This window comes from Asterias amurensis, chromosome 12 (genome assembly GCF_032118995.1).
Source record: "Asterias amurensis chromosome 12, ASM3211899v1".
Taxonomy (NCBI): Eukaryota; Metazoa; Echinodermata; class Asteroidea; order Forcipulatida; family Asteriidae; genus Asterias; species Asterias amurensis.
This window is the reverse complement of record NC_092659.1, coordinates 21,862,192-21,874,691: the sequence shown is the minus strand read 5'-3', so window position 1 is coordinate 21,874,691 and position 12,500 is coordinate 21,862,192. Positions and strand designations below refer to the sequence as shown.

The following is a 12,500-nucleotide window of genomic DNA, read 5'->3' as shown; positions in this document are numbered from 1 at the left end:
CGCGGCCCTCCCGTTTGCTTCTCAACGGCTTCACGTACTCTTGAACTCTCTCTTCAGAGTGCTTTTCAACTTTCCCTCACGGTACTTGTGCTCTATCGGTCTCGTGCAAGGTATTTAGCCTTGGATGGAGTTTACCACCCTTCTTTGGGCTGCGCTACAAAACAACCCGACTCCCGGAGGCCCTTGTCCGCGACCGGCTGGCGCCTGCCTGGGCCTGACACCCGCCCTGGGACGGAGCACGCCTCAATCAGAAGGACCTCGGCGCCGGCACGGCCGCGGGGGTGGACTTCCTTACGCCACAGTTCCCTCGAGCCCTCGGTGGGGCCCGGGGATTCGGCGATGGGCTCTTCCCGCTTCGCTCGCCGCTACTAGGGGAATCCTTGTTAGTTTCTTTTCCTCCGCTTAGTGATATGCTTAAATCCAGCGGGTCCTCTCGCCCGACCTGAGGTCGATTATCGGTTCGTGTTTTACTGTTATAGGAGGGGGGGTAGCCCGCGGCCTGCTTGGGAGGCCAAGAACGGGTCGCGCTCCTCACCCCCCCACGGACCCGTCAGCGCGGGCCCAGTGGAAGCTCTCCCTTTTCGGTCTCTCTCCCTCTCCGGTCTCCCGGGGCGGAGCCGGCGGCCACTGGCCGAGGCCCGGAGACTGCGCGCGCGGCGACCCGTCGGACCCCACCCTTACTCCTTAGTTGGCGGAGGACAGCCGGCGATCGTGGTGTGGAGTTGCTCCGGTCGCCCATACAGACAATGGGGGCAGACCGAGACCGACCACGCCACGGCGGGTTTCCTCCCTTTGCCAGGGTTGGGGTTCCTCGTTTACACTCCGGCGGGTCGCCCGCGCCTCCGAGCACAACGGACAGCGCCGAGCCGGTGCTGCCGCCAACGCTTCAAGGCGGGACGTGTTGGAGAGGGGGTTTCTGTGCCCCTTCGGGAGAGTTCTCGTGTGTATTCCACAAAGGCATTACCCGATCTGACGCCTGCAGCCATTAATCCTCGCGGGGAGAACAACCAACTGCTTCTCCTCGCGGCTGCCGGCCGTCGCTCTCGCACCGTGGTATACCCGGGCACCGCGAGTGTATCCGCGGACTCCGGCACGGCGATTTCTATCTGTACTCACGACCCTCAGGCGGACGAGGCCCGGGCCGCGGGGGGCCCGGGCCGCCATGTGCGTTCGAAAGGCCGATGATCACTGCGTTCTGCAATTCACACTGATTCACGCAGCTGGCTGCGTTCTTCATCGGCGCACGAGCCGAGTGATCCACCGCCAAGAATTGTCTAACTCTTGGAAATTCGCTTCTTGTTCGTTCGATCACCAATGAGTGGGTTTATCGTCCCGCGCCCCGTGGTCTCGGGCGCGGGGAAATATGGTCACAGTCCGCGGGACGGCGCGAGATGACTCGATCGCTCCGCCCCGCCCACGACGGGAGCAGCCGCCCGTTTGTGGGGGTGGGAGAGTACGGCGGGCCTCTATTACGCCGTGTCTTCCCTGCCCGCCCCCACTAGGTCGCATTTAAGGCCAGGCCCCGGCGTCCCAGGGCCCCCGGTGGATCCAACAGACCAGGCGCAGCCATCCAGAGCCCGCACCCCAAACCCCGCCGCGGACAGGGCAGGGGGAGCTCCGCGGTGCAACTTGTCCGGTCTCGGATGCCGGCACATGGGCCACTCCCGCGAAACACATCCGGAGACGTCACTGGGGGAGCCCCGCCAGACCGCACTTTCCACCCGATCCCTCCGCCCTCCTCCGTCAAACAAACGCAACATTTTTTTGCCAGATTTTTATATATATATATATTTGTTGTCGTTTTGTTATTTCCTTCGTTTCGGGATCGGCGTGGACATGTACATGGAGCGGCCGTGTCAGGCGGGGTCCCCGCGCTGTGGACCCGGCGCGGGTCCTTGTTTCGTTCCTCGTTAATGATCCTTCCGCAGGTTCACCTACGGAAACCTTGTTACGACTTTTACTTCCTCTAAATGATCAAGTTCGATCGTCTTCCGGGCGCACGAGCGAGGCGCCAGAGGCGCCCCGCCGCGGCCCGTCCGAGGATCTCACTAAACCATTCAATCGGTAGTAGCGACGGGCGGTGTGTACAAAGGGCAGGGACGTAATCAACGCGAGCTGATGACTCGCGCTTACTGGGAATTCCTCGTTTAAGGGAGACAATTGCAACTCCCTATCCCAAGCACGAAGGGGGTTCAGCGGATTGCCCAGGCCTTCCAGACAAGGACGATCACCCGCTGATCCCTTCAGTGTAGCGCGCGTGCGGCCCCGAACATCTAAGGGCATCACAGACCTGTTATTGCTCAATCTCGCGTGGCTGAACGCCACTTGTCCCTCTAAGAAGTCAGCGCCCGGCTCGGCGGCCGGCGCGACTATTTAGCAAGCCAGAGTCTCGTTCGTTATCGGAATTAACCAGACAAATCGCTCCACCAACTAAGAACGGCCATGCACCACCACCCACAGAATCAAGAAAGAGCTCTCAATCTGTCAATCCTCACTGTGTCCGGGCCGGGTGAGTTTCCCCGTGTTGAGTCAAATTAAGCCGCAGGCTCCACTCCTGGTGGTGCCCTTCCGTCAATTCCTTTAAGTTTCAGCTTTGCAACCATACTTCCCCCGGAACCCAAAGACTTTGGTTTCCCGCAGACTGCCCGCCGCGTCATTGGAGTAACGCCGGCGGATCGCCAGTCGGCATCGTTTATGGTTAGAACTAGGGCGGTATCTGATCGCCTTCGAACCTCTAACTTTCGTTCTTGATTAATGAAAACATTCTTGGCAAATGCTTTCGCAGTCGGTCGTCTTGCGGCGATCCAAGAATTTCACCTCTCACACCGCAATACGAATGCCCCCGTCAGTCCCTCTTAATCATTACCTCGAGTTCCGAAAACCAACGCAATAGAACCGAGGTCCTATTCCATTATTCCATGCTCTGCTGTCCAGGCTCACGGCCTGCTTTGAACACTCCAATTTTTTCAAAGTAAACGTTTCGGCCGCGCCCGGCACTCAGTCAAGAGAACCGGGCGGAGACCGAGAGGAAGGCCAGGCGGGCAGTGGCGCGCCTTGCGGCGGACCGCCAGCCTGCGCCCAAGATCCAACTACGAGCTTTTTAACTGCAGCAATTTTAATATACGCTATTGGAGCTGGAATTACCGCGGCTGCTGGCACCAGACTTGCCCTCCAATAGATCCTCGTTAAAGGATTTAAAGTGTACTCATTCCAATTACAGGGCCTCGAAAGAGTCCTGTATTGCTATTTTTCGTCACTACCTCCCCGTGTCGGGAGTGGGTAATTTGCGCGCCTGCTGCCTTCCTTGGATGTGGTAGCCGTTTCTCAAGCTCCCTCTCCGGAATCGAACCCTGATTCTCCGTTACCCGTTACGACCATGGTAGGCGCATAACGTACCATCGAAAGTTGATAGGGCAGACATTCGAAGGATCCGTCGCCGGTGCAGAGACCGTGCGATCGGCCAGGTTATCCAGAGTTCACCAACGGAGCCGGGCGGACCCGGGTTGGTCTTGTTCCTAATAAGAGCACGCCTCCCGTAAGGTCGGCGCTTGATTGCATGTATTAGCTCTAGAATTACCACAGTTATCCATGTAAGGGGATGCGCTCCAAGGAACCATAACTGATTTAATGAGCCATCCGCAGTTTCGCTTTTGAAAGCTTGTACTTGGACATGCATGGCTTAATCTTTGAGACAAGCATATGACTACTGGCAGGATCAACCAGGTAGCACCTCGTGCTGCGGCCGGCGAGCGGGGCTCGCTCGGACCGAGCGGATTCTGCCGGGCTCGGGGCGCTCGAGCCGGCGATCCGTTTCACCAAATGTTTCGGTTCGGTTCCCGGGGGGAGCAGAAGTGCGGGCCCAGGCGCGAGTCTACGGTGCTCGTACCAGCCCAAGCACAATCCGGTCCCGTTTACCCTGCGGGCCAAGGCGCGAGTCTACGGTGCTCGTACCAGCCCAAGCATGGTCCGGTCCCCTTGCCACGCACACACACACACACACGTTTCGGGTCCCGGGAGCAGAAGCGCGTGGCCAAGGCGCGAGTCTACGGTGCTCGTACCAGCCTGCGGGTCAGCTCCCGTCGCCCCTTCTCTCTAGTTCTCTCGTTCGAATCGCCAGGGGGATAGAAATCAGATTCGCCGGGGCGTGTGTCGTCCGCCGCCGTCCCCCATCAATCGCCCGGGAATGGGTGGGCCGTGGAGGCCCGCCCGGCCGGTGTGGTTGCCCGGGTTCGGGAAAGTGCTCAACCTACGCTTCGGCAACTGGGATGCCAGGGGGGTCCCGCTAGCGCTTGGCGTAACGGGCCGGGGCCGTTTTCCCCGGTCCGGTCGGCCTCTCGCGCCCATGCGGGCTTCACTGAATGCCATTGGGTCCGGGATCCGCCCCGGGGTGCGAGACGGCACCGTCCACTCCCGCTTAGGGAACGAGACGGCACGGTCCACACCCCGCGCACTGCGACGGACCAGTCCGGTAGTGCCGACACGGTCCCCCGCTAGGGGAGACCGTCTTCGGCACGCATAAATTCGACGGCGCCTTCCGTGCTACACCACGACAACAAGGTCGGCGGACCCGTGCCGGGGTTTGCCACACCCCGGCTGTCCTACCCTACCCTCGGTCTCTCTCCCTACCTCTCTCCCTCGGTATGATCCTGCCGCGAGGGGTTGCCCAAGCCCCTCGCCTATCGCAGGCCCTGGCTGGCCAGGCACTGCCGTCGGAAGCGTTTACCCGCCCGTGCAACCCGACAGAGCCGGGCCCGCTTCCTACTGCCACGGGCGGGGTGAATTGTCGGCGTGCCCGGCTGGCAGCACCGCCGTTCGCTAGCCACCGAGGCCCCGCGGGCCCCTCGATCTACCCGGCGGGGGTTGGGGGTGTCCAAGCCCAGCTCCGGTTCCCTTGACGGAGCAGCGTGCAGGGCCGGGGAGCCCTGCCGTCGGAAGCGTTTACCCGCCCGTGCAACCCGACAGAGCCGGGCCCGCTTCCTACTGCCACGGGCGGGGTGAATTGTCGGCGTGCCCGGCTGGCAGCACCGCCGTTCGCTAGCCACCGAGGCCCCGCGGGCCCCTCGATCTACCCGGCGGGGGTTGGGGGTGTCCAAGCCCAGCTCCGGTTCCCTTGACGGAGCAGCGTGCAGGGCCGGGGAGCCCTGCCGTCGGAAGCGTTTACCCGCCCGTGCAACCCGACAGAGCCGGGCCCGCTTCCTACTGCCACGGGCGGGGTGAATTGTCGGCGTGCCCGGCTGGCAGCACCGCCGTTCGCTAGCCACCGAGGCCCCGCGGGCCCCTCGATCTACCCGGCGGGGGTTGGGGGTGTCCAAGCCCAGCTCCGGTTCCCTTGACGGAGCAGCGTGCAGGGCCGGGGAGCCCTGCCGTCGGAAGCGTTTACCCGCCCGTGCAACCCGACAGAGCCGGGCCCGCTTCCTACTGCCACGGGCGGGACGATTTGTCAGCGTGCAGAGCCGGGGAGCCCTGCCGTCGGAAGCGTTTACCCGCCCGTGCAACCCGACAGAGCCGGGCCCGCTTCCTACTGCCACGGGCGGGACGATTTGTCAGCGTGCAGGGCCGGGGAGCCCTGCCGTCGGAAGCGTTTACCCGCCCGTGCAACCCGGCAGAGCCGGGCCCGCTTCCTACTGCCACGGGCGGGACGATTTGTCAGCGTGCAGAGCCGGGGAGCCCTGCCGTCGGAAGCGTTTACCCGCCCGTGCAACCCGACAGAGCCGGGCCCGCTTCCTACTGCCACGGGCGGGACGATTTGTCAGCGTGCAGGGCCGGGGAGCCCTGCCGTCGGAAGCGTTTACCCGCCCGTGCAACCCGACAGAGCCGGGCCCGCTTCCTACTGCCACGGGCGGGACGATTTGTCAGCGTGCAGAGCCGGGGAGCCCTGCCGTCGGAAGCGTTTACCCGCCCGTGCAACCCGACAGAGCCGGGCCCGCTTCCTACTGCCACGGGCGGGACGATTTGTCAGCGTGCAGAGCCGGGGAGCCCTGCCGTCGGAAGCGTTTACCCGCCCGTGCAACCCGACAGAGCCGGGCCCGCTTCCTACTGCCACGGGCGGGACGATTTGTCAGCGTGCAGAGCCGGGGAGCCCTGCCGTCGGAAGCGTTTACCCGCCCGTGCAACCCGACAGAGCCGGGCCCGCTTCCTACTGCCACGGGCGGGACGATTTGTCAGCGTGCAGAGCCGGGGAGCCCTGCCGTCGGAAGCGTTTACCCGCCCGTGCAACCCGACAGAGCCGGGCCCGCTTCCTACTGCCACGGGCGGGACGATTTGTCAGCGTGCAGAGCCGGGGAGCCCTGCCGTCGGAAGCGTTTACCCGCCCGTGCAACCCGACAGAGCCGGGCCCGCTTCCTACTGCCACGGGCGGGACGATTTGTCAGCGTGCAGGGCCGGGGAGCCCTGCCGTCGGAGCGACCCTGGACCGGTGGACCCGACTGCCCGGCCCGCTCGATATCTCAGCTCACGTTCCCTTCTTCCGTCGCCGCCGCCCGTCAGGGGGTGGGTTGCCGGCTCCAGGAGCCCCACTAAATCGCTCGTCCCGCCACGGTGAGCCGATTTCCCATTGCTTTACACTGTTTTGGCAACTTTTCATTTGGCCGACCCCAGATTTTTGTTCTCACCCCCCTATAGTAGCCCCAGCAGGTTGAGGACTGGTGGCACCCTCTTACCCCTCCCCATCCGCCGGACTCTGGGCCCAAAAAGGGTCTCTCGGTTTGGTCACCAACCCCCTCGTGGGTCTCCAGACCCACGAGACGCCTCAGCTCTGAACTCGACCGTTCTCGGAACGCAGCGGGCGCCGCTGTCAGCCTACCGTATCTCTTGAGGACTTTTTGCCTCCGAACTCGAGCCATTTTTCGCGAACTCGTAGAACTGGCCTATCTGTCCGTGTTATGGGCCACTTTTTGGCCAAAGTCCGAGGACAGAAGGCCGACTTTCTCCGGGAGCGTGTTTTGCCGATTTCCTGCCGTCTGCCACGGCCTGATTTTCGTCCCGCCCGGTGGTCACTTTCACCGAGAAAGGCCAACTTGTACAAACCAAGCTCCGGTTCCCTTAACGGAGCAGCGTGCCTGGCTGGCAGGCACTGCCGTCGGAAGCGTTAACCCGCCCGTGCAACCCGACAGAGCCGGGCCCGCTTCCTACTGCCACGGGCGGGACGATTTGTCGGCGTGCCCGGTTGGTAGCACCGCCGTTCATTAGCCACCGAGGCCCCACGGGCCCCTCGATCTACCCGGTGGGGTTGGGGGTCCAAGCCCAGCTCCGGTTCCCTTGACGGAGCAGCGTGCAGGACCGGGGAGCCCTGCCGTCGGAAGCGTTTACCCGCCCGTGCAACCCGACAGAGCCGGGCCCGCTTCCTACTGCCACGGGCGGGACGATTTGCCAGCGTGCAGGACCGGGGAGCCCTGCCGTCGGAAGCGTTTACCCGCCCGTGCAGCCCGACAGAGCCGGGCCCGCTTCCTACTGCCACGGGCGGGACGATTTGTCAGCGTGCAGGGCCGGGGAGCCCTGCCGTCGGAAGCGTTTACCCGCCCGTGCAGCCCGACAGAGCCGGGCCCGCTTCCTACTGCCACGGGCGGGACGATGTTTCAGCGTGCAGGGCCGGGGAGCCCTGCCGTCGGAAGCGTTTACCCGCCCGTGCAGCCCGACAGAGCCGGGCCCGCTTCCTACTGCCACGGGCGGGACGATTTGTCAGCGTGCAGAGCCGGGGAGCCCTGCCGTCGGAAGCGTTTACCCGCCCGTGCAACCCGACAGAGCCGGGCCCGCTTCCTACTGCCACGGGCGGGACGATTTGTCAGCGTGCAGGGCCGGGGAGCCCTGCCGTCGGAAGCGTTTACCCGCCCGTGCAACCCGACAGAGCCGGGCCCGCTTCCTACTGCCACGGGCGGGACGATTTGCCAGCGTGCAGGGCCGGGGAGCCCTGCCGTACGGAGCGACCCTGGACCGGTGGGCCCGACTGCCCGGCCCGCTCGATATCTCAGCTCACGTTCCCTTCTTCCGTCGCCGCCGCCCGTCAGGGGGTGGGTTGCCGGCTCCAGGAGCCCCACTAAATCGCTCGTCCCGCCACGGTGAGCCGATTTCCCATTGCTTTACACTGTTTTGGCAACTTTTCATTTGGCCGACCCCAGATTTTTGTTCTCACCCCCCTATAGTAGCCCCAGCAGGTTGAGGACTGGTGGCACCCTCTTACCCCTCCCCATCCGCCGGACTCTGGGCCCAAAAAGGGTCTCTCGGTTTGGTCACCAACCCCCTCGTGGGTCTCCAGACCCACGAGACGCCTCAGCTCTGAACTCGACCGTTCTCGGAACGCAGCGGGCGCCGCTGTCAGCCTACCGTATCTCTTGAGGACTTTTTGCCTCCGAACTCGAGCCATTTTTCGCGAACTCGTAGAACTGGCCTATCTGTCCGTGTTATGGGCCACTTTTTGGCCAAAGTCCGAGGACAGGAGGCCGACTTTCTCCGGGAGCGTGTTTTGCCGATTTCCTGCCGTCTGCCACGGCCTGATTTTCGTCCCGCCCGGTGGTCATTTTCACCGAGGATTTTTTTCCATGGAAAATTTTCCAAGTCCAAACTTTTTTCTAAGTCCAAACTTTTTTTTTATTTTCCCATCCTTTTCGGCCCAAGTCCAACCTTTTTTTTTTTTTTTTGTTCCAGTATTTTTTTATGTCGGGGAGCCCTGCCGTCGGAAGCGTTTACCCGCCCGTGCAGCCCGACAGTGCCGGGCCCGCTTCCTACTGCCACGGGCGGGACGATTTGTCAGCATGCAGGGCCGGGGAGCCCTGCCGTCGGAAGCGTTTACCCGCCCGTGCAGCCCGACAGAGCCGGGCCCGCTTCCTACTGCCACGGGCGGGACGATTTGTCAGCGTGCAGAGCCGGGGAGCCCTGCCGTCGGTAGCGTTTACCCGCCCGTGCAGCCCGACAGAGCCGGGCCCGCTTCCTACTGCCACGGGCGGGACGATGTGTCGGCGTGCCCGGTTGGTAGCACCGCCGTTCATTAGCCACCGAGGCCCCACGGGCCCCTCGATCTACCCGGTGGGGTTGGGGGTCCAAGCCCAGCTCCGGTTCCCTTGACGGAGCAGGGCTCAGGGCCGGGGAGCCCTGCCGTCGGAAGCGTTTACCCGCCCGTGCAACCCGACAGAGCCGGGCCCGCTTCCTACTGCCACGGGCGGGACGATGTGTCGGCGTGCCCGGTTGGTAGCACCGCCGTTCATTAGCCACCGAGGCCCCACGGGCCCCTCGATCTACCCCGGTGGGGTTGGGGGTCCAAGCCCAGCTCCGGTTCCCTTGACGGAGCAGGGCTCAGGGCCGGGGAGCCCTGCCGTCGGAAGCGTTTACCCGCCCGTGCAACCCGACAGAGCCGGGCCCGCTTCCTACTGCCACGGGCGGGACGATTTGTCAGCGTGCAGGGCCGGGGAGCCCTGCCGTCGGAAGCGTTTACCCGCCCGTGCAGCCCGACAGAGCCGGGCCCGCTTCCTACTGCCACGGGCGGGACGATGCGTCGGCGTGCCCGGTTGGTAGCACCGCCGTTCATTAGCCACCGAGGCCCCACGGGCCCCTCGATCTACCCGGTGGGGTTGGGGGTCCAAGCCCAGCTCCGGTTCCCTTGACGGAGCAGGGCTCAGGGCCGGGGAGCCCTGCCGTCGGAAGCGTTTACCCGCCCGTGCAACCCGACAGAGCCGGGCCCGCTTCCTACTGCCACGGGCGGGACGATTTGTCAGCGTGCAGGGCCGGGGAGCCCTGCCGTCGGAAGCGTTTACCCGCCCGTGCAGCCCGACAGAGCCGGGCCCGCTTCCTACTGCCACGGGCGGGACGATTTGTCAGCGTGCAGGGCCGAAACCCTGCCGTACGGAGCGACCCCGGACCGGTGGACCCGACTGCCCGGCCCGCTCAATATCTCAGCTCACGTTCCCTTCTTCCGTCGCCGCCGCCCGTCAGGGGGTAGGTTGCCGGCTCCGGGAGGCCCACTAAATAGCTCGTCCCGCCACGGTGAGCCGGTTTCCCATTGCTTTACACTGTTTTGGAAACTTTTCATTTGGCCGACCCCAGATTTTTGTTCTCACCCCCCTATAGTAGCCCCAGCAGGTTGAGGACTGGTGGCACCCTCTTACCCCCCCCCATCCGCCGGACTCCGGGCCCAAAAAGGGTCTCTCGGTTCGGTCACCAACCCCCTCGTGGGTCTGGAGACCCACGAGCGCCTCAGCTCTGAACTCGACCGTTCTCGGAACGCAGCGGGCGCCGCCAAAAGCCTACCGTATCTCTTGAGGACTTTTTGCCTCCGAACTCGAGCCATTTTTCGCGAACTCGTAGAACTGGCCTATCTGTCCGGGTTCTGGGCCACTTTTTGGCCAAAGTCCGAGGACAGGAGGCCGACTTTCTCCGGGAGCGTGTTTTGCCGATTTCCTGCCGTCTGCCACGGCCTGATTTTCGTCCCGCCCGGTGGTCATTTTCACCGAGGATTTTTTTCCATGGAAAATTTTCTAAGTCCAAACTTTTTTCTAAGTCCAAAATTTTTTTTTATTTTCCCATCCTTTTCGGCCCAAGTCCAACCTTTTTTTTTTTTTTTTTGTTCTAGTATTTTTTATGTCCGGGTTCTGGGCCACTTTTGTCCGGGTTCTGGGCCAATTTCTCCGGGAGCGTGTTTTGCCGATTTCCTGCCGTCTGCCACGGCCTGAATTTCGTCCCGCCCGGTGGTTATTAAAGTCCGGGGATTTTTTCCATGACAAATTTTCTAAGTCCAAACTTTTTTCTAAGTCCAAAATTTTTTTTTATTTTCCCATCCTTTTCGGCCCAAGTCCAACCTTTTTTTTTTTTTTTTTGTTCTAGTATTTTTTATGTCCGGGTTCTGGGCCACTTTTGTCCGGGTTCTGGGCCAATTTCTCCGGGAGCGTGTTTTGCCGATTTCCTGCCGTCTGCCACGGCCTGAATTTCGTCCCGCCCGGTGGTTATTAAAGTCCGGGGATTTTTTCCATGACAAATTTTCTAAGTCCAAACTTTTTTCTAAGTCCAAAATTTTTTTTTATTTTCCCATCCTTTTCGGCCCAAGTCCAACCTTTTTTTTTTTTTTTTTGTTCTAGTATTTTTTATGTCCGGGTTCTGGGCCACTTTTGTCCGGGTTCTGGGCCAATTTCTCCGGGAGCGTGTTTTGCCGATTTCCTGCCGTCTGCCACGGCCTGAATTTCGTCCCGCCCGGTGGTTATTAAAGTCCGGGGATTTTTTCCATGACAAATTTTCTAAGTCCAAACTTTTTTCTAAGTCCAAAATTTTTTTTTATTTTCCCATCCTTTTCGGCCCAAGTCCAACCTTTTTTTTTTTTTTTTTGTTCTAGTATTTTTTATGTCCGGGTTCTGGGCCACTTTCTCCGGGAGCGTGTTTTGCCGATTTCCTGCCGTCTGCCACGGCCTGAATTTCGTCCCGCCCGGTGGTTATAAAAGTCCGGGGATTTTTTTTCATGGAAAATTTTCTAAGTCCAAACTTTTTTCTAAGTCCAAATTTTTTTTTTATTTTCCCATCCTTTTCGGCCCAAGTCCAACCTTTTTTTTTTTTTTTTTGTTCTAGTATTTTTTATGTCCGGGTTCTGTGCCACTTTTGTCCGGGTTCTGGGCCACTTTCTCCGGGAGCGTGTTTTGCCGATTTCCAGCCGTCTGCCACGGCCTGAATTTCGTCCCGCCCGGTGGTTATTAAAGTCCGGGGAATCGGTGTATTTTACGCAAACTTCGGGAAGGTGCGTCGCCCGGCGGCATCAACCGGGAGGGCCCCCGATCACAGGGAACGCTGCTGGGTACGTCCTCTCTCGTGTGCGAAAGTTCTGACCGAATCGCACCAGGCACTCGGCCGGGGGAGGCGAATCGCGGACCCCCATCGCCAAGGGCCAGAAGACTCCCGACTCGGCGTTATTTTCGACATTCGGGCACATGCCTCACAGATGTATCAGCACCCACGGGGCCACCGATCGCAGGGGCCACTGCTGGGTATGTCGTCTGTGTTGTATTGACGTCGGTAGATGCGAGTCGCCGACCCCTTGCTCGTGGGGGACGGAGCGCTGTTGGCCCCCACCAGCCATCTCTCACCTAACGGTAATAATAATCGTCGTGCCACAAGGCTCGGCTCGGGTGTGGCAAAGGTGGTCACGTTTTTAAGATAGTCCCAATTATCTGGAGCAAAATTTCCACGCAGGAAGTTTAACCCTTAATAGGAATACAGAAACTGAGAAACGTAGCGGTTTTGCTTCTCAGATTGACGGACGTGGCACTTCAGCATCAAAGATCGGTGGGCTCCCGTCCCAGACATTTCTATCCTAATAATAATAATAATCATCGTGCAAAAAAGCATTTATAAGGATCGGCTCGGGTGTGGCGGTTATCTGACGGACGTGGCACTTCAGCATCAAGATCGGTGGACTCGCGTCTGCTGGCGGAGTCATTTGTTAAGTGTTTGGTCTTTTCCACCGTTCGGGCCAATGCAGCCACCGGTTGGTGGGGCTCGGGGCCGTGGAGTCGAGGGGAGATGCCGTGCGC

General features: G+C 61.2%; 3 non-coding genes across 3 annotated transcripts in view; all 3 read right to left on the bottom strand.

Annotated features, from left to right (window-relative positions):
* LOC139945642 (large subunit ribosomal RNA) overlaps nucleotides 1-451 on the bottom strand; it is a 4,054-nt gene extending 3,603 nt beyond the window's left edge. Inside the window, exon 1 of the ribosomal RNA XR_011787117.1 lies at nucleotides 1-451. This exon is cut by the window's left edge and continues 3,603 nt beyond it. This is a non-coding gene — a ribosomal RNA (large subunit ribosomal RNA).
* A 664-nt stretch (nucleotides 452-1,115) lies between these two features.
* On the bottom strand, nucleotides 1,116-1,272 carry LOC139945674 (5.8S ribosomal RNA). Its single transcript, XR_011787147.1, has one exon. It is a non-coding gene; the product is annotated as a 5.8S ribosomal RNA (ribosomal RNA).
* Nucleotides 1,273-1,911: 639 nt separating this feature from the next.
* On the bottom strand, nucleotides 1,912-3,726 carry LOC139945630 (small subunit ribosomal RNA). Its single transcript, XR_011787105.1, has one exon. It is a non-coding gene; the product is annotated as a small subunit ribosomal RNA (ribosomal RNA).
* Between the last annotated feature and the right edge of the window lie 8,774 nt (nucleotides 3,727-12,500).